Source organism: Eptesicus fuscus, chromosome 2 (genome assembly GCF_027574615.1).
Source record: "Eptesicus fuscus isolate TK198812 chromosome 2, DD_ASM_mEF_20220401, whole genome shotgun sequence".
In the NCBI taxonomy this organism is placed as follows: Eukaryota; Metazoa; Chordata; class Mammalia; order Chiroptera; family Vespertilionidae; genus Eptesicus; species Eptesicus fuscus.
The window spans coordinates 33,450,377-33,470,754 of record NC_072474.1 but is presented as its reverse complement, the minus strand read 5'-3'; the positions used below and the strand labels follow the sequence as shown (position 1 = coordinate 33,470,754).

General features: G+C 37.8%; 2 long non-coding RNA genes across 2 annotated transcripts; both read left to right on the top strand.

The window, feature by feature from the left end:
* Positions 1 to 2,938: 2,938 nt before the first annotated feature.
* Positions 2,939 to 5,940, top strand: LOC129151456 (uncharacterized). Its single transcript, XR_008558132.1, has 3 exons — positions 2,939 to 2,956; positions 4,747 to 4,843; positions 5,904 to 5,940. It is a non-coding gene; the product is annotated as an uncharacterized LOC129151456 (long non-coding RNA).
* A 927-nt stretch (positions 5,941 to 6,867) lies between these two features.
* LOC129151455 (uncharacterized) lies at positions 6,868 to 19,952 on the top strand. Its single transcript, XR_008558131.1, has 3 exons — positions 6,868 to 7,001; positions 19,411 to 19,581; positions 19,725 to 19,952. It is a non-coding gene; the product is annotated as an uncharacterized LOC129151455 (long non-coding RNA).
* Positions 19,953 to 20,378: the final 426 nt, after the last annotated feature.

Below are 20,378 nucleotides of genomic sequence, written 5' to 3'. Positions count from 1 at the left end.
GTAAATTCTAACCCCCTATGTGGTGGTATTTTAAGATGGGCCTTTGGGAGGTCATTAAGGTTAGATGAGGCCCTGAGGGTGAGGCCCTCATGATGGGATTCGTATCTCTTATCAAAAGGGAGAAGACAGAGCTTACTCGCTCTCTTTCTTTCTCTTGAGAACACAGTGAGAAGGCAGCCATCCGCAAGCCAGGAAGAAAGCTCTCACTAGGAACTGAATCTGAAGGCACCTTAGTTCTAGACTTCAAAGCATCCAGGACTATGAGAAATAAACATCTGTTGTTTAAGCCACTCAGGCTGTGGTATTTAGATATGGTAGCTTGCGCTAATTGATACGTAGTCTCTGCCCTCAAATAGCTTAGTCTAGACTCTAGAGGGGAAAGAAGTACACACATGATTTGAATAAATACTGTGGCAGAAGTGTGTGTGACTAGATATAAACTAGTTCTTCTCTGATATCTAATAGGCAACTGGGTGAAGAAATTGTGCCCAGATGTTAAAGTGATTTGTTCAGAGTAAAAAAAGTGGTTGTTGGCAGAGCCAGAATAATAGACAAGAGAGTGTGTGTGTATTGTACGTGTGTGCGCGCGCGCGCGCGCATTTATATAAATAAACACTTCTTTTCCAATCAGCAAGTTTTTATTGAATCCTTATTGTGTGCTAACTACTATAATAAATGTTTACATGAATATCTCCCTTTATCCTCACAAGCACCCTGGCTCCATTTGACAGATTAGAAAATGGAGGTTGAGAGAGATTTACAAATTTGCCCAAAGTCACATAGCTATGAAAATCAGAGCTGGGCTTTAAACCCAGATACCTGAAATATCACTGTTTTTGGAAGGTATTGTCTTTCAAATGGATAGAGAACTACTGCCCAACACCTGGGGTGCATTCTCTTTCAGCCTCTTGTCTTCACTTTCCTGTTAAGTCAGCTTAAATTCCATGGTCCTGCACCAGCACCATTCTCCTTGTCTTTCCCTCTTCCCTTCTCCTCTACATGACCAAAGGGAAAATTTCCTAAGTACAGAAGCCCTTGCTTAGGAGGTATCAAAATGGAGTGCTGTGCTTTATTACAACTGGTTCTAACAGCTGAAGCTGACAACAAATTTTGAGTGACCTAGAAGAGCAGACTTTACTGGACCTACTTGAAATCTCTTTCCTGATGATTTTATATATATAAAAACCTAATATGCAAATTGTCCCTTTGGGAGTTCGATGGGGAGACCGGGAGTTGGACTGCTTGCTATGACGTGTGCTGACCACCAGGGGTGGCGTGGAACATGGCGGGCATCCGTGACATGGTGCTAGCAGTGGGTGGCAGTGGAGGTGCTGCTGGCCCTGATGGGCCCCAATGAGAGCAGGACCGCAGCAGGATGGCGGAGCAGGTAAGCGGGTGGTTCCAGGACAAGGCAGGGTGCCAGGCGGGGCTACAGGGCTGTGAGGCTGGGGGTGCAAACTGGGTTGCCAGGGTGAGACGGGGCTAGACACACCCTGAAGCCCTCCTTTGGTCCCTTCCAGGCAGGCCAATCTCCTGCATTCCCTCCCACTCGAATTGTACCTCTGCAGCTGAAAGAAGCTGGTGTCATCACCAGAATATGTCTGAAGACCAACTATTGGCACAACGTACCTCTGCGGCCAAAAGAAAGCATCATCGGTGACAGAATATGTCTGAAAAACTGTCATTGACAGATACTACCAATGCTGGTAGGAACTGCCTTCACAGAGAAAATGAAGTAAATGAGGATGCAATTATCGAACATAATTGTGGTGGAATGATGGTTAGATGTCAATTTTGCCTATTACTAAATTTTTCCACTGAAAAACCATCTGATGGAAAATTTACTTGATCTTGCAGCAAAGGTAAAGTTTGTCTAAATGATATAAATTTTCCAGAATACCTGGCATATTTAAAAAAAATTAATAATAAACGAAGATTCTGACAGTAAAAATTTTATGGAAAATATTCATTCCATAAATTGTTCTTTTGCTTTTGCTTCAATGGGTGCAACTATTGCATCACCATCAGGATACGGGCCATACTGTTTTAGAATACACGGTCAAGTTTATCACTATACTGAAACTTTACATCTTTCAGATGGTGTTACTTCGAAGTTTGCTCAACTCTACATTTTAGACATGGCTGAAGCAACAAGTCAAATATTAGCAATGCCAGAAAACCAAGGTTTCTCAGAAAGACTCATGATCAACATCAACAACCTCATGTATGAAATAAATGAATAAATAAAATCATATAAGATGCTACATGAGGTAGAAAAGGAAGCCCAATCTGAAGCAGCAGCAAAAGGTATTGCTCTCACGGAAGTAACAATGGTGATTAAATATAATCGTAATAGTGATTTGGGTAGATATAATTATCCCCATTTCACTGAAGTTGCTGTCATATTCAGAAATGAAGATGGAGAACCTCCTTTTAAAAGGGGCCTGCTGATTCATTGTAAACCAGATTCCAATAATCTGAATGCCACTAAAATGAAACAATTCATATCTTGTTTCTTACATTAGATGCAATGACGTATCCTTTTCTTTTTTGGCATGGCGAAAAAGGCTGGGGAATGGATATTGCATTAAGACTCAGAGATGACAGTGTAATCAACAATAATACCAGACAAAATGTAAGGACATGAGTCACACAAATGCAGTATTATGGATTTAATCTCTCTGTCTGGGACATGGTCAATCCTATTTTAAATGCAGGAAAATTAACTCAACAGTATGTTGTCCATTCATATTAAAAAATGGAAGCCAATAAGATAAATTTCATTAAAGCAAACCAATCTAAGTTGAGAGTTGAAAAATATAGTGGTTTGATGGATTATCTCACATCTAGATCTGAAAATCACAATGTGCTGATTGATAAAATGATAATACTTCCATCGTCTTTTTAGGGTAGTTCCAGAAATATGCAGCAGTGACATCAGGATGCTATGGCAATGGTAATGAAGTATGGCAAGCCTAATTTATTCATAACCATGACATGCAACCCCAAATGGGAAGATATTACAAATAATTTACAATGTTGGAAAAAAGTTGAAAACAGACCTGACGTGGTACCCAGGGTTTTTAATATTAAGCTGAATGCTCTTTTAAATGATATATGTAAACTTGATTTATTTGGCAAAGTTACAGTGAAAATCAATGTCATCGAATTTCAGAAATGTGGACTGTTTCACACTCACATATTATTAATAGGTAGTGAATCCAAATTACAAATGGAACATGACATTGACCGTATACTTAAGGCAGAAATTCCGAAGGAAGACCAATGTCCTCGATTTTTTCAAATTGTAAAATCAAATATGGTACATGGACCATGTAGAATACAAAATCAAATGTTAAATATTAAAATATTTATTCTAATTATTTTACTTTCAATGTGCACAAATCCGTGCACCAGGCCACTAGTAAGTAATAAAACTTTTAAAATTAATCCTGTACAGACCTATGGATTCATTCCATTCTCTCTAGAGTGCTAGTTTTCAATTTTTAATTGACATAATCACTATTAATGGCCCCACTCCCATTATTTAAAGACTACTGACATTTTCTTCCAACTAACTACTCACAGTATTTCTTCACTGGTATATGTTTTCTTGCCTGAAAAGTTAATACAATTGGCTTTGCATCTTTTTTAAGTCCTGGTGTTATTTATTTTGTTCTTTGACAATGGAAAATTCCACCTATAGAAAAGTTTCATCTCTCTTTATTTGGGTTCATCTGAACAGCTGAAAAATGGTGAAGAAAAGTAACACTAACTCACATATTATTCTTATTATCATATGTATACACACCACCCCCTGTGGGTGGTTTCAGTAGAAGGTTCTACTGAAATTATTGTGGTTGTTCATGAAGAGACTCACTGGTCATCCTAAGCCCTCTTGCTTTTACCTGGAAAATTGTGACACTGGCTTAGGCTTGAAAAGAATAATTTTGTTGCCCAGGGTAAAAAAGCATAGAGCGTAGTTAGGAAGTGATGGCAAGAAACTAGGCAAAAGGTAAAGGGGAACTTTTGATCTAAAAATTCATGTGGGGTTTTATTTTCAAGTTTTCCTTATGACAAATTTTTTGCATCTAAAATAAAAGAGAAGTATCATATTGTCTCTATAAATTACTATGGATTTCAACTTAACTTTGCTCTAATTCTCAGTCCTATCTACACTAATAAAAGAGAAAGATGCAAATTGACCGTACCACCCAGGACCACAGCGTGTGCGGCTTGTCCCTCTCCTGTGCCGGGCTGCAGGCACGGGCACAGCCGCTGGTGCCCAGGACCGTGGGGCAGGTGGCTTGTCCCTCTACAGGGCCGCAGCCTGGCTGGTCCCCATTCCTCTCTCCCCAGTGTTGAGTGTCTGAGTATGGCATGATGGCATGACAACCATTTGCATATAAGTTCTTTATTATATAGGATTCCTCTCATTGAAAGGTAGGGTCCATGCCCTCCTCTTGAATCTGGGCTGACTTTAATGACTCCTTGTAACCAATAGAGTACTATGGAAGTGATGCTAAGTGAATTCTGAGTCTGGGTCATAAAAAGCCAAGGAGCTTCTGCCTAGTTCTTTTAAGATGCTTGTTTTAGTGGGTGGCAGGTGGGGGTGTACATAAGAAGTTTGAAGCTGTCACACTGGAAAGTCCACATATAGGCATTCTGATTGATAGCCTAGGTGAGTTCCAGTTGACCAATATCAACAGATGAATGAGCCAAATTGTTTTTTTTTTTTCACCCCAGTTGAGCCTTCAGATCATGTTTCAGCTCAGCAAATATGAGAGACCATCAGTGAAAACTACATAGCCAAGTCCTTCTGGAATTCCTGACCTATAAAATTGTGAGCAAAATAAAATGATTGTTTTAAGATGCTAAGCTTGGTGATAATTTGTTCACAACTAGTAACCATAACACAGATTATTAGAGCCACTGCATGCTTAAATGTCCTCTATTCATTGTCATCTGGTCTAACTTATAGCCTTAAGAACTATATATGAATGTTCCCAAAGAAGTATACGCTCGGGGATAAAAATTATGTGCTATTATGAAGCTTTATTTTCATTAAAATGTCCCAAGAACCTTGCCTGTAAGCATTTTGGAGAGCTGGACACAATGAGAATAAAAATAATAATAGGTTCACTCTGCCAACTACTTTCATTAGACCTATTGTATTTTAAAGATTATTTCTAATTAAGAATGGTTAGGGAGTCAAGAGCCTTTGCCTACCTTTGAGCATACTAATTTTCTCTGTCTTAGTTTCACAAAATATGTAATTTTTATTTGCCTTGCACATGTCTCCTAGGAGAATCAGAATTTTTAAGAGATAAAACTTGAACACTTTTCACTTTAGAAGAAAGTACTTTTATAATTTCTAAAGGAGGAAGTTCTGATTCTTAAAGATATTAAGACTATACCAGTAAGGAGGGGGATTGGGAAAGCACAGAGTTATTGATTGGTGGTTGAAGTGGCTAGAGGCTAACTCTTCTGATGGACTGACCTACAGCACCTTTAAAAGCTGAAACCTATTCCAGGGACCATTAGCTTTCACAACACAATGCAGATATATTTTTTGTTTAAAAAAATGTACCAAGTCTCATCATATAAATTTTATCAAGTGAATTAAAATTGACATTTACCATAGAAACCAAAAGAGTAAAATTTACTTTTTTTCTCTTATACTTTTGATAGCATTTCATTCCTTTTTTTTTTTTTTTTTTTTTGAGTCATACAATTGCCATCAGGAGACTACCATCAAAGAGAGCATTTCTTTGAACTGTTTAGGACAGACATTCTGAAAGTGTGGCCAGAGGTTGCCGGTGGGTCTCAGACACCCTTTTAGGATGTTTTTGAAGTCAAACTATTTTCATAGTGATATTAACATTTGATTTGCTGTTTTTCAGATCATTCGGTCATGAACACACTGATTTCTAAAGGCTGCATGGTATGTGATATTGCAATAGAGCGAATGCAGAACTATACGTGATGCCCAGTTGTCTTATTATATAAAATATAATTTCCAAAACAGTAAAATAATGTCACTTTAAACACAATTTTTTGAAAAATATAATTATTTTATACAAGTATCAAGAAATAATACTTTTCTTAAAAATTAATATGTAATGTAATTATTATATTGAATGAATTCAAAAACATTTTAAATTTTCTGTTTTAATTTATAAGGTATATATTGACAGACATAACAAATACTCTTTGGGATCCTCGAAAAAATTTTTAAAGTAAAAAAGGACTGAGATTAAAAACATTTGAGAACTGCTTGGTCAGAAATTTATTTTAGGGAATAACATTATTTTACTGACAATAACTAGTAACATTTATACTTCTATGTAAACCAAAATGATAAACTTCTAAATGTGTGTATGCTACAGATCTCAACAATTCTAGTAAGAATGAGAAACATTATTATGTAACATATGGCCTAACTGATCAACAAAGATAGGCCATACATACAGTTCTTTGGAATTCTCTGAATCAAGGACTCTGGCTAGAATAAAAAGGTGTGTGTGTGTGTGTGTGTGTGTGTGTGTGTGTGTGTGTGTGTGTGTGTGTGATTATTTGCTAGGATGGCAGATAAACTAGAAAAAAATGTTCTGTATGAAATACTATCAATTGAAGAATTAGGTCCTCTTCTCTCTAAATTTCTCTGCCTTTCACTTTCCAGTCCAGGTAAGAGTCATACTATGTTGGCTAGTCATAATTTCCATGTTTTCTTAGCAAAGGAGGAAAACGAAAAGTGGTGATATCTTTCTGTTCCAAAGGATTGTTAATACTTCACAGAACTGTGAAACCCCACTGCCTCCGCGGACACTCTGGGGCAGCCAGCGCGGGCACAGAGACCAAGCCACCTTGAAGAACAGAACTGATTGCATCTAGGATACTAGCCTCACCACCACACAATCTGGTCTCAGGTGTAAGCTGGGACCCTACAACCACTTGGGACAGAGACACCAAGACTCCAGACATCCTGGCTGTAGATTACTGTGAGTCACATCCCCCACCCCACCGGCCCGCTGCTGAGGCATAAGACCTGCCAGACCCACGCTGCATAAGCAGGTTTCCTGCCGATACAGGGCAGCTGTGTGACTTAACTTTGACCCTGGGAAGACAGACACAGGGAGTCTGTTACCCGTGGCACAGGAGTGGGCCTCCTGCTGACACAGGGCGACTGTGCCACCCGGTCCCCCAAGCAGACCGGGACCCTGATTCTCCATGTGAGAGGCAGCACTGAGCACAGTGACTTGACTCTTGGCATACACACATGTGGACTCTGTTTCTCATCTTGTGCACATGGGATCCCTGATTCTCAGTGCATGCACACTAAGCACCTGTGACTTCAATGCTTAGTGCACATGCACACAGGGACCCTGATTCATGGTGTGAGGCTACACCAAGCAACAATGACTCCGATACTCAATTCTTAGTGTGTGTACACAGAATCTCTGACTCTTGGCATGCAATAGGGGACTCTGATTTTTGGCGTACGCCTGCGGGGACTTTTTGTAGTGCAGCGCATGCAGGGTCCCTGATTCTAGGTGCACACACAAGGCCGCACTGAGTGCTGGTGACTCTGATTCTTGGGGTGTGTGGCTCCCACTGACCCATGGCAACCACACCTCTCAGTGTCAGAGCTCTTTAGTGACACTTGGGTGGCACGATGCTCCCACTGCACATGGCTCTGGCCCCCACAACTTGGCATTTGGATCTTCTGGTGATAGTTAGAATGGGGAGACAACATAACAATCCCCAGAGGAAAGAAAAAGAAGAATCGCCAAGAAAGGAAATAAGTGAAACTAAGACATGCAATATGACAGAAAAAGAATTCAGAGTAATGGTCATACAGTTCATAAACCAGATGGATGAGAATATTAACAACCTATGCAAAAATCAGGAAGAAATTAAAAGTGATATAGCTATAATCAAAAACACTATGGAAAGTTTCAACAGTAGACTAGAAGAAGTGGAGGACTGAATTAGTGAGTTAGAAGATAAGGTAGAGAAACAAGCCCAATCTGAACATCAACTGGAGAAAAAACTTAAAAAGCAGGAGGAGAGACTAAGGGAGCTTTGGGACAATATGAAATGAAATAACATATGTATATTAGGGGTGCCAGAAGGACAAGAAGAGCAGCAGCAAGGATTAGAGAATCTATTTGAAGAAATTATGACAGAAAACTTCATGATATGGGGAAGAAAAAAGCTGCACAAGTACAGAGAGTCCCAAGCAAGATGAATTCCAAAAGACCCACACCAAGACATGTCATAATTATAATGGGGAATGTTAATGACAAAGAGAGAATCTTAAAGGCTGCAAGAGAGAGACAGAGAGTTACCTACAAAGGATCACGCATCAGACTATCAAATGATTTCTCAACAGAAAAACACCAAGCTAGAAGGGAATGGAATGAAGTATACAAAGTGATGGAAAGCAAAGGACTGAATCCAAGAATACTCTATCCTGCAAGACTATCAATCAAAATTAGAGGGGAAACCAGGAGCTCTGCAGACAAAAAAAAAAATGCTAAGGGAGTTTATCACTACCAAGCCAGCAATGCAAGAAATGCTAAAGGGAATGCTGTAAAAAGAAGAAATAGAAAGGGAAGAAGGAACACAGGCATAAAGCACAGAAATGGCTAAAAACAAGTACCTATCAATAGTAACATTAAATGTAAATGGATTAAATGCTCCAATCAAAAGACATTGAGTGACTAAATGGGTAAGAAAACATGGCCCATATATATGCTGTCTACAGGAGACCAACCTAAGAACAAGGGACTCACATAGACTGAAAGTGAAGGGATGGAAAAATATCTATCAGGCAAATGGAAATGAAAAAAAAAAAATCTGGGGTAGCAATACTTATATTTGACCAAATAGACCTTAAAGTGAAGACCATAACAAGAGACAAGGAAGGCCACTTCATAATTCTAAAGGGATCAATACAACAAGAGGATATAACTCTGGTAAGCATATGCACCCAATGCAGGAGCACCCAAATACATTAAAACACACACACACACACACACACACACACACACACACACACACACACACACACCACAAAAACAAAAAAAACTTCTGGAAGATATCAAGGGAGAGATTGACAGCAATATGATCATAGTAGGAGACTTTAATACCCCACTGACATCACTGGATAAATCATATAGATGAAAAATTAGCAAAGAAACAGCAATACTAAATGACTCACTAGATTAGATGGACTTAATTGACATCTTTAGAACATTCCACCCCAAAACTACAGAATATACATTCTTCTCAAGTGCACATGGGACATTTTCAAAGATAGACCACATATTGGGACACAGGCTAAGTCTCTCCAAATTCAGGAAGATTGAAATCATATCAAGCATTTTCACAGATGACAATGGCATAACATTAGAAATCAACTACAATAAAAACAATCACAAAAATTCAAACACTTGGAGGCTGAATAGCATACTATTAAACAATGAGTGGGTTACCAAAGAGATCAAAGAAGAAATAAAAAAACATCCTGGAAACAAATGACAATGAAAACACAACAATCCAAAATCTTTGGGACACAGTGAAAGCAGTCCTGAGAGGGAAGTTCATAGAATTACTGGCCTACCTCAAAAAAACAAGAAAAACTGGTAATAAACCGTCTAAATCTGCAACTTGAAGAATGAAAAAGAGAGCAATAAGAAAAGCCCAGTGTGAGCAGAAGAAAGGAAATAATAAAGGTCAGAGAGGAAATAAATGACATAGAGATAAAACACACACACACACACACAAAACAACAATACAAAAGATCAATGAAATCAAGAGCCGGTTCTTTGAAAGGATAAACAAGATTGATGAACCTCTAGCCAGGCTCACCAAGAAGCAAAGAGGACCCAAATAAACAAAATCAGAAGTGAAAGAAGCAAAATAACAACAGACCCCACAGAAATATGAAGAATCGTAGAAAAATACTATGAGCAACTCTATTCCAACAAACTGGTTAACCTAGAAGAAATGGACCTTTTCCTAGAGAAATACAACCTTTCAAAACTCAATCAGGAGGAATAAAAAAATCTGAATAGGCTAATATCTATGGAGGACATTGAAGCAGTAATCAAAAAAACATTCAACAAACAAAAGCCCTGGACCAGATGGCTTTACAGTGGAGTTTTATCAAACATTCAAAAAAATTCTTCCTCAGACTATTCCAAAAAATTCAAGAGGAATCAACACTTCCAAGCTCTTCCTACGAAGCCAGAATTGCCCTAATCCCAAAACCAGAAAAAGACAATACAAAGAAAGACAATTACAGGCCAATATCCCTCATGAACATAGATGCCAAAATTCTCAAAAAAATTCTAGCAAATCGAATCCAGCATTACATTAGAAAGATCATACACCATGACCAAGTTGGATTTATTCAGGGGATGCAAGGATGGTACAATATCTGTAAATCAATATACATGATACACCACATAAACAAACTGAGAGATAAAAACCATATAATCATATCTATTGATGCAGAAAAAGCATTTGACAAAATCCAACACCCTTGCTTGATAAAAACTCTCAGCAAGGTGTGAATAGAAGGATCATACCTCAACATAATAAAAGCCATATTTGACAAACCCACAGCCAACATCATACCCAATGGGCAAAAACGAAAACCATTTCCCCTAAGAACAGGAAAGAGACAGGGATGCCCACTCTCACCACTCTTGTTTGACATAGTACTGGAAGTACTATCCATTGAGATCAGACAAGAATAAGAAATAAAAGGCATCCAAATTGTAAAAGAAGAAGTAAAACTGTCCTTATTTGCAAATGACAGGATATTGTACATAGAAAACCCCAAATACTCCATCAAAAAACTACTAGACTTAATAAATGAATTCAGCAATGTAGCAGGATACAAAATTAACACCCAGAAGTCTATAGCTTTTCTATACACCAATAGTGAACTCATAGAAAGAGAAACTAAAAAAGCAATCTCATTTACCATTGCAAAAAAAAAAATTAAGATACCTAGGAATAAATTTAACCAAGGAGATAAAGAACCTGTACTCAGAAAATTTCAGGACACTGAAAAAAGAGATAGAAGAAGACATGAACAAATGGAAGAATATACCATGTTCTTGGATTTGTAGAATCAACATCATTAAAATGTTCATACTACCCAAAGCAATCTATAAATTCAATGCAATCCCCATTAAAATACCAATGGCATACTTTAAAGTTCTAGAACAAACTCTCCAAAAATTCATTAGAATAAAAAAAAGACCACCAATAGCTGCAGCAATCTTGAGAAAGAAGAACAATGTTGGAGGAAACACAATACCAGAAATCAAGCTATACTATAAAGCCACTGTTCTCAAAACTGCCTGGTACTGGCACAAGAACAGACATATAGACCAGTGGAACAGAACAGAGAACCCAGAAATCGACACAAGCCATTATGCTCAATTAATATTTGACAAAGGAGGCAAGAGCATACAATGCAGTCAAAACAGTCTCTTCAATAAATGGTGTTGGGAAAATTGGACAGATACTTGAAAAAGAAATGAAACTAGACCACCAACTTACACCATACACAAAAATAAACTCAAAATGGATAAAGGACTTAAACGTAAGATGGGAAACCATAAAAATCTTAGAAGAAGCCATAGGCACCAAAATAGCAGACATCTGTCATAGCAATATCTTTACTGATACAGCTATTAGGGCAATGGAAACTAAAGAGAAAATAAACAAATGGGACTATATCTAAATAAAAAGTTTCCTCACAGCAAAAGAAACCACCAACAAAACAACAAGAAAGCCCACTGCATGGGAGAACATATTTGCAAATGTTATCTCCTATAAGGGTTTAACCTTTTGCACTCGGATGTCGAGTGTGACTCGACACGGTTAGCATCAGTAGCAGCTCTTTTTATACTCTTTGAATGTATCAATAATTTGAAATATAAAAAAATCCAAATAAATAAGTTTGTATGAAAAGAAACTCCAGTTTTTTAGTCTACTGCCGCACTTTGTAAAATCTGGGGTATTTAAAAAATTAAATCCCGAGTAGAATAAAGGAATCGAGAAAAAAGCAAGCGAGTGCAAAGGGTTAAGCTCAAACATTTACAGGGAACTCATACAACTTAACAAAAGGAAGATAAACAATCCAATAAAAAAAATGGGTAAAGGACCTAAATAGACACTTTTTGAAAAAGGGCATTCAGAAAGCCAAGAGACATATGAAAACGTGCTCAAAGTCATTAATCATCTGAGAGATGCAAATCAAAACAACAATGAGGTACCATCTCACACCTGTCAGAATGGCTATCATCAACAAATAAACAAATGACAAGTGCTGGAGGGGATGCGGAGAAAAAGGACCCTCATGCACTGCTGGTGGGATTGCAGACTGATGCAACCACTGTGGAGAACAGTATGGCTTTTCCTCAAAAAATTAAAAATGTAACTCCCATTTGACCCAGTAATACCACTTCTAGGAATATATCCCAAGAAAACAGAAAGAATATATGCACCCCTATGTTCATAGCAGCACAATTTACAATAGCTAAGATTTGGAAAGAGCCTAAGTGCCCATCCGCAGGTAAGTGGATTAGAAAACTGTGGTAAATCTACACAATAGAACTCTACGCTGCTGTAAAAAAGAAGGAATTCTTACCATTTGCAACAGCATGGATGGAACTGGAGAGCATTATGCTAAGTGAAATAAGCCAGTCAGTTAAAAAAACAATACCACATGATTTCACTCATTTGTGGAATATAAAGAACATTATAAACTGATGAATAAAAATACAGAGGCAAAGAAGCATCGAACAGACTGTCAAATTATAGCGGGAAGGCTGGGGAGGGTTTGTGGGGGTGGTGGTGGGGGAAGTAAGAGATCAACCGAAGGACTTGTGTGCATGCATATAAGCATAACCAATGGACGCAAGACACTGGGGAGGGGTGTGAGGGCATGTGCCAGGGGGCTAGGGGAGGCTGGGGGAAGATCAATGGGGAAAAAAAGGAGACGTATGTACTACTATTTGTAATACTTTAAATAATAATAAAAAAATACTTCACTTGGTCCCTTGCCTCTTCACTGACAAAATAAGAATATTGAATCACTTTTGATTAAGGAATCCTGAAATTAGATTCTAATCAGGGTAATGAAAATTAGTCACCCTGACCAACTTGAGCCCTCAACCAATCCTTGGTCTGAATATTACATTTTAAGGAAATGCACACTTTTTTTTTTTATTGTTTAACCAGAGGCCCTGTGCATGTATTCGTGCACTGGTGGGGTCCCTTCGCATAGCCTGTGGGGATCCGGCTGAAACCAGCAGTCCAACACTACCTGGTGCTCCTGCCAGCTGCTCCTGCTCATCCCGGCCCTCTTGTGCCTGCCGCCACCACTCAGTAGGCTCGCTGTGGTCTCCAGGCTGCAGTGGCCAGCCGTGAGCTCTGAGTCTGGCACCAATCAGTTAGCTGAGCAGTGCTCCCTCTGTGGGAGCGCACTGACCACGAGGGGGCAGCTCCTGCATTGAGGGTCTGCCCTTTGGTGGTAGGGTGCATCATAGCAACCAGTCAACCAGTCATTCAGTCATTTGGTCACTTAGGCTTATATATATATATAAAACTTGCTTTTAGGTCTTTAAAATCACATTTGTTATCAAAACCAAGTGAGTAAGTGTAGCAAAAAAGTAACAATAACCCATATATTTGTCATAAGACTTTTTGAAAAAGCTCAGTTCTTACAGTGCTGGCTTATGATTTTGAATTTTCTCTCAGAAAGTCAGTCCTTCAAAGAAAGATAAACATTTACTTATTATTATCTGTTAGTTATTGAGCTTTTTTGTGGGTACATAAAATTGTAAAATAAATAAATACACCACATTTTCCTAACCTAAGTTTAGGTTTCTAAACTCTCCTGGCATTCTAAATCATTTAATTGATTTAAAGGGATGATATAATTTTGTGTCCTCTTGAAAAGTACAGACTGTACATCCTATGTACTTCTTAGAATATACATATATTCCTGCATTTTTTCATTCATTCAACAACTATTTGTTGACTATGTACTATGTGCTAGCACTGGAAATAATGTATTGGAAAAGACAATGTCATGGATTTTATATTCTAATAAAGTAGATAAATTAAAATTTAACATAATTTTGATTAATTGTAAGTGCAAGTCAGGAAACTAAAATAAGAATATAAAGTGTGATGAGATGTGAAAGGGAACATAGTTAGATGGGATGGTCAGGAAGGCTTCTCTGATAGTGTGACCGGGTAAATTGCAAATAGTCATTTATTCTTTCTATCTCATTATAGCTTTCCCTTTGAAATATGACTTTGCTGTTTCTCTCATCAAAAGATAGAGTATAGCCCTGGCTGGTGTGGCTCTGTGTTTGGAGCATTGGCCTGCACTCTGAAGGGTCATGGGTTTGATTCGGGGTCAGGTTTAATTCCTGGCCCCAGTCAGAGAGCATGTGGGAGGGAGGCAACCAATCGATGTCTCTCTCCCCTCTCCCCTCTGCCTTCTAATTTTGCTAAAAAAGTCAATGAAAAATATATCCTTGGTGAGGATTAACAACAGCAAGATAATAATAAAAAGGTAGAGTATACTTCTCTAGCCTTTGACTATGACTTGCTGTGCTAATGAGACATTAGAAAATGGGGCACAAGCATAATCTTAAAAAGTTTCTATAAACACTGGGATTTCCCCTCTCTCTTGACACCTTCATTTAAACAAGCCAGGAATAGTTTACTGGATGATGAGAGACCAGGTAGAGAGAGGCCTAAAGCAACCCTCCCATCTCTGCTTGGTATTTGTGACATTTCTTTGTTTTGTGGGTTTGTTTCAAAATTTTTCACTCATTATTTCACCAACTATTTATTCTACCCTCACTCCACTCTGATTCCAAATTATATTTAAGGCCACTTAGAATTGGTCCTTGGCTCAATGGAGCTCTGTTCACTTTTTTACAAGTATTTATTCTCTCTGAGTTTCTATCTGACTTTAGATAATTTCTATTTCAATGCCTTTAAATTCATGGATATTTTCTCTGATAGTTTCCAATCTGCTAGTAAGCCCATTTAGTGATTTTTTTTTTAAAATTAGAAAGTGTGTTTTTCAAATCTAGAAATGCTCTCTAGTTGTGATTAAAATATTCTGTTTTTCTACTTATTACAGTCATGTTTTCCTTTAAATTATTGAATGTACTTATAATAGCTGTTTTGAAGTCCTTTCCTGTTAATTTATCATCATTGTCTTTCCTGGGTACTTTTCTATTGGCTAATTTTTCTTTTGACTGTGGATTATATTTTTGTGCCTCTTTGTACATTTAGTAACTTTTGATGGAATGTAGGACATTTTTAACATTACACTATTGTTCTTATTTAAAGTGTGTTTTATGGGCAATTATTTGTGGGCCTGCTTTATCCTTTGAGATTTATTAGTTAGTGTTATTAGGGTGAGTCAACGGTAGCTTTTACTCCAAAACTAGTTTGATTCTAATGTTAAGAAGTAGCCCTTTTGGGGTATCTCTTGAATAGTTCAGGTGTTCAATAAGGTCTCTCCATTCCATCTGGTTGGAATTCAAACAATCCCAGCCTTCTTAGAACTCCGTAAATTTTTAAACTTATAGGATACCTGGTTTTTCTTTTCCCAGCCTTGTGGAAATTCATCCAATACATGAGAAGTTTAGCATTCAGCCAAAGACTCAGGGCAATTTCATAAATTTTGGGAGCTCCTTCTCTGCAAAGCTCCTTCTTTTCTGTATATTTGTTTGCTTTTGTTTTTGTTTTTTTCACCTGAAAATGTCAGCTACCTATGTGTCTCCAAAATCAAATCTTTGTCTTCTCAACTCACTGAGATTGCTGTTCCCTGCTTGGGTTCCCCCTTCCTGCACTGCAGTCCACAAAGTGCCGACAGGCAGAAATCTGGGGTGGTCATGGGGCTACCTCACTTGATTCCATCCTCTAAGGAATTAGAATCCAAAAACTGATACCAGTTTTCCAATATACAAACAAATTTGATTTATGTATTTTGTCCATTTTTCTAACTCTTTATGATAGGAGGTCAAGTCCATTACTAATTTTCCCTTGAGTATGCAAGTGGAAGTCCAGAAGATTATTTATTTATTTGAAAATGGAAGATAATATAGTCATGTCATATGCCAATGAGAATAATCCAATTAAGAAGGGAAATCTGGGGATACTTGAAAGAAATGATATTTTGGAACCAAATCCTTTGAAAATGTAAGAATGGATATAAAGCAGTACATGAGTAAAGGGGTTGGCTTTAATAAAGAGGATGGAAACTATCTATTAACTCAGAGTTAAAGGTGCTAATAATTCAGAATAAAAATATAATATAATTAAAATTAATAATAAAGTAAAATTAATAAAGTAAAAATTAATATGTAGTGAAAAACTATTTCTATTATTTATTCTATGATCAAATGATTTGACTGAGCAAAACAGCAAATACAGGGTTGGGCAAAAGTACATTTATAGTTGTGAGTACACAAAACACAGAGTTTATTCTGGTATTATTATTTATTAATTATTGTACTATCTATACTAACAACTGTTAATCTACTTTTGTTCCACCTTTTATAATAAAGCATTTGTTCTTTACCTTTGGTAAAAATGGAGTCATTTTTTCCTTACTCAATTATAAGCCTTTAAAAATTTAATCTCTCTGTTTCACTATGCAGAATTTTTTTTTTTTTAGTATTTCTATATCCAGGGGGATCAAATAAAAGGTAAAAAAAATACTATGTTGAATGACCATGGAGAAATTTTGGGTTTTGATGCTGGTCAACTGATTGCTTTTAAAAATAAAGCATTAGCATTCTATTGTTTTCTAGTTTGGAAAACCAATGCAATTTTGTATATAAAATGTGATTGATACCACAAATAGGGTTAGTGTTAAGATTAAATAAAATATAATTAGTTTGTCAATAATAGCTGTTACTAAATGCCAACTTCCTTCTTTTCTTCTCCCCAGGTGGTAGAAGTCCTGGTTCACATATTTGTGTCTTGCATTTATACATTTTAAGTTCTCTGGAAAGATTAACTCAGTAGGAAGACATTAGATGCCATCCACCAAAGAAGTCTAATGAATTTAGTTCTTTTTTTCCTCCAAATACCCTTACTAGAATGATTCTTAGATCCAGTTTCCCCAAACTGAGATTTCCTTATCATCTTTACTTATTTTTGTCTCTTTTGTTCATTGATGGATCTCCTGAGCTTAGGATCATGCCTGGTACATAATAGGAAAGGAACTCAGTAAATATTAAATTGGAATTAATGCTGAACATTAGTGCCTGTTAATACCTCCAAGGATTCTAGTATTCCATGAAACAGATTTTGGGAACTGTTGTCATGGTAATAAATGAGTTAAAGTCAACCACCTTGATTCTTTTCCTCTCTATTGAAGCCTCTATAACACAATGAATGGGAAGCTTTCTTTCTTTATATATGTCAGAAACAGGCTGTGTCCAAGTCTGGTAGCTAAACCTTTTAAAGTCACAATCTGTGTAGGATTATGTGCCAGGGATATTGAAAGGATTAAACCTTTCTATTCTCTGCTAGTCTTTGATGACAGGGCACTGTATTTCCAGTTATCAGAGACCCTGGCTCTCACTCTGGTGCCAATGGATTTAGATGAGCAGACTGTACCTAGCTGTGTGTGAACACATGTCAGCTGCAGAAAGTCCATCCTAGGTGACAGCAATGTCACTTTGGTATCCCATCCTCTTTTACACCTGATCACACTTGCAGATGGGAAAGCCAAGAGCACCTCTGAATTACAAGGCTGGAGGAAGTGACTGGGAGAAGAGATGCCAAATGGACATCTTGACATGCAGAGGGGGCTTGAAGATCCTCGAAGTGAGCACTGTGAAAATATATAAAGCTTGTGCATCGTGCCCAGATTCTCACTGTGACTGGAATCCAGTTGCACTAAGTGGTAACAATTCAGGAACCAGACAGAGGCAGGTGGATCTACAAGTATGACCCAAAGATGAAGTTTCCTATCAAGGGACAAAGGTCTGACAAGACTTTTGTCTACGTGGCTGATATTTGACCCTCATTGTGTTGATGATGTGAGCTTACTCTTGCCTGCCTGAGAGGAGGACTCTGTTGCTAATATTCCTCACCTGGAATCCACCTTCTGCCACTTAGATATGATTAAATCCTCATGTAAGAGGACCCAAAATTATTATGAGTGAACAAGGTTCTTCATTCTTCTTGTTCCCCAAGTGCCCTTGGCCCTTAAATCAGCTACTGGATTTGGGTGGGATGAGATGAGCAGTGGTGATAACTGGTTTGCATTTAGATTGTTTAATATCTATCTATCTATCTATCTATATAAAAGCCTAAGTGACTGACCATTCGACTGTCCGACTGCTAGCTATAATGCGCAATGACCACCAGGGGGCAGACACTTAATGCAGGAGCTGCCGAGCTGCCCTGCGGTGACTTGGCAGCTGGGGTTCTCAGGTGACACACCCAGGACCAGAGAGGAGGTAGCCTGATTCTAGGGGATGTCAGAGAGCCGGTTTCAGCCTGATCCCCACAGGCCAGGCCGAGGGATCCCAACAATGCATGAATCGGCGCACTGGGCCTCTAGTTTATATATAAAAGGGGGAAATCAGTTGACAGAGAAATGAGAGATGAAAATGGATTTGGATTTGAGAGTTGAAACTTAGAGAAAGAGTGCTCAGGTTTGCTGTGTAGTGGAAAAGTAGAGAAGAGAAACGAGGAAAGGTGTTTGGGGAAATGTTGTGGGTTATGAATTGAACACAATTCACTTAATCTTTCTGAGGGAAATGCAAATAAAACTGGAATCATTTTTCCAGTAATTCTTTTTGGTTCCTGGATGGTGTTCCTTTGAATGAGTTATTGTGCCAAGAATAGGCTATGTGGACCCTGAGGTTTATTTGGGTTATGTTTGAATCAAATCAATTTCTTACCTGTGGCCTTTTAGCTGACTGGTACTTATATATTCATTTCTAGAGTAAATGGTCATTCAGAAGGAGCTATTTGTAGGTTTGGCACAATATCGTGTTTGTAGTCATATCACACTACACAAAGAAGGAATTTGGGGTAGAGAAAACATGCCTTTTAGCATTCTTTAAATACCACACTCTTTTATATACAGGGAGTGGCAAAAGTAGGTTTTTAGTAGTAAACTATGACTTAAAACACAGTTTATTCTTGTAGTATTATTTGTTAATTATTATATTATTTTCCATATGAATAACTGTGAACACACTTTTGCCCCACCCTGTATGTGTAAATCTTGTTCTCCCCTTTAACATCCTTGTTAGTAGGCATTCATCATCACATGGTTAGCCAGCACTCATTTCCCCTTTCTAATTGCCTCCTGATTGTTTCTAGGGAAGCCACCCCCTCCCCTCCTACACAGTATTAAATTCTGGTGCCCACCTCATTAAGAAGACCAAGAGGGCCAGGTCCTTGGTTTCACTGTCTCTATGTGGCCAGGAGGAGGGCACATGATGGAAGTCCTTCAATGGGAAGAATATTTTGCTAGACTTTGACCATGAGAAAGTAAGTGATGTTCTGACTGAAAATGCGTGGAGTGCATTCTTCCCACCCACCATGTCACCCAGCTACCTGTTCCTACCATGAGACTACTGTATTTATGAGGTTCTGTTTCCTCAATCTCCATAACTGCTTTTGTTTCTGCTCAGAATTCCCAAGACTGGTTTTGTCACCTTCCAGAGGATTCTCTGAGCTCACCAGGTCCTTTCACTAAATACCCTGTTTTGCCTGATAATTACGCCTGTTCTTATTATTGCAACCAAGAATCTAAGACTGATAAAGGTGTTAAAGACAAAGTGAAAATGATGATTGATAGTTGCATTATATATGTACAAACTGTCCTGCATCCAAGTAAAATTAAAATGTTAATCCTATGTTCTAAATAAAGAATACACAAAAATAACTTGTATGTCTCCTGTCCTGCTTCCAATGTCAGTTTCTGAAAACTGAAGACCTGTATAAAGGTATTTCACCTCATGCTGTTGTTTGCATATATATACATGTGTATGCTTTTTAAATTAATTTTTTTTCATTTTGTAATAATTATAGATTCATATCCAGTTATAAGAATTAATACAGAGATCCTTTCCCCTTTAACCATCCTCCTCCAATAGTAACATTTGCAAAACTTAAGTACGATATCACAGCTCTGATATTGACATCGATACAATCCATGGACCTTAGATTTCCCCAGTTTTTATCATTCATTTATGTGTGTATGTTTAGTTTTATGCAATATTATCACACATGTAAGGGTGTGTATAAATCACTATAGTCAAGAAACAGAACAGTTCCATCCAACA